The sequence below is a fragment of the Entelurus aequoreus genome, linkage group LG25 (assembly GCF_033978785.1).
Source record: "Entelurus aequoreus isolate RoL-2023_Sb linkage group LG25, RoL_Eaeq_v1.1, whole genome shotgun sequence".
Taxonomy (NCBI): Eukaryota; Metazoa; Chordata; class Actinopteri; order Syngnathiformes; family Syngnathidae; genus Entelurus; species Entelurus aequoreus.
In genome coordinates, this window is record NC_084755.1 from 4,336,022 (window position 1) to 4,338,205 (window position 2,184).

The following is a 2,184-nucleotide window of genomic DNA, read 5'->3' on the forward strand; positions in this document are numbered from 1 at the left end:
CATAGGGAGACGGAACAGGATCAAACATTACAGGGAGACAGAACAGGGTGAAACATTACAGGGAGACAGAACAGGATCAAACATTACAGGGAGACAGAACCGGATGAAACATTGCAGGGAGACAGAACAGGATGAAACATTGCAGGGAGACAGAACAGGGTGAAACATTACAGGGAGACAGAACAGGATGAAACATTGCAGGGAGACAGAACAGGATCAAACATTACAGGGAGACAGAACAGGATCAAACATTACAGGGAGACAGAACAGGTTCAAACATTACAGGGAGACAGCAGGGTGAAACATTACAGGGAGACAGAACAGGATGAAACATTGCAGGGAGACAGAACAGGATCAAACATTACAGGGAGACTGAACAGGATCAAACATTACAGGGAGACAGAACAGGATCAAACATTACAGGGAGACAGAACAGGATGAAATATTGCAGGGAGACAGAACAGGATCAAACATAGGGAGACGGAACAGGATCAAACATTACAGGGAGACAGAACAGGATGAAATATTGCAGGGAGACAGAACAGGATCAAACATTACAGGGAGACAGAACAGGATCAAACATAGGGAGACGGAACAGGATCAAACATTACAGGGAGACAGAACAGGATCGCTGACGGCTCTGCCAACTTCCGGCGCCCCTTACAAAAAAAGGTGAGAAATAGGTAAACGCTGGGGACGGGTGTGCGGTGAGAAAAAAAAAATCCAGTCTAAGCCTGGGCCAAGGAAGAAGAAAAAAACCTCATAGCCATAGCACACTCACATTCACACACTAGGGCCCATTTAGTGTTGCCAATCAACCTATCCCCAGGTGCATGTCTTTGGAGGTGGGAGGAGCCTATCCCCAGGTGCATGTCTTTGGAGGTGGGAGGGGCCTATCCCCAGGTGCATGTCTTTGGAGGTGGGAGGGGCCTATCCCCAGGTGCATGTCTTTGGAGGTGGGAGGGGCCTATCCCCAGGTGCATGTCTTTGGAGGTGGGAGGGGCCTATCCCCAGGTGCATGTCTTTGGAGGTGGGAGGGGCCTATCCCCAGGTGCACGTCTTTGGAGGTGGGAGGGGCCTATCCCCAGGTGCATGTCTTTGGAGGTGGGAGGGGCCTATCCCCAGGTGCATGTGGAGGTGGGAGGAAGCGTGCAGTCACGAGGAGAACATGCAAACTCCACACAGAAAGAACCCGAGCCCGGGATTGAACCCAGGACCTTCATATTGTGAGGCACACGCACTAACCCAGAACAGATACATATTAAATACATTTATATATTTGTCACAAGTAAGATAAATCTGTAAAACACTTCCGCATAAGTTAAATGTTAGCTTTGATTGGCTTTCATTTTTGGCGTCTTGTGTACAAAATGATTCAAAAGGTGTGCAATGGCCTCCTTGCAAGAGTTCTGACAGGTGAGCAATTGTGTCTATTTAGAACAGGGGTCGGCAACCCAAAATGTTGAAAGAGCCATATTGGAGCAAAAATACAAAAACAAATTTGTCTGGGGCCGCAACAAATTAAAAGCCATATTACATACAGATAGTGTGTCATGAGATATACATTGAATTGAGATGACTTAAAGGAAACTAAATGAGCTCAAATATAGCTACTAATGAGGCATAATGATGCAATATGTACATATAGCTAGCCTAAATAGCATGTTAGCATCGATTAGCTTGCAGTCATGCAGTGACCAAATATGTCTGATTAGCACTCCACACAAGTCAATAACATCAACAAAACTCACCTTTGTGCACTCACGCACAACGTTAAAAGTGTGGTGGACAAAATGAGACAGAAAAAGAAGTGGCATAAAACACGTCCTAGAAAGTCGGAGAAAGTTATACATGTAAACAAACTAGGTGAGTTCAAGGACCGCCAAAATTAGTAGGACAAAACGGCGCTCGCCAAATACTCGAATCAGTGAAGCATGTTTAATATAAACAGTGTGCTTTATAACAATTAGGGAGGTTTGTGTCATGTTTGTCCTCCTACAGAAACCATATTAAAACAAAAAAATAGATTTTTTTTCCCCTCATCTTTTTCCATTCTTCATACATTTTTGAAAAATCTCCAGAGAGCCACTAGGGCGGCGCTAAAGAGCCACATGCGGCTCTAGAGCCGCGGGTTGGTGACCCCCGATTTAGAGAAATGTCTTGGTGGGACTTCTATTTAAGTGT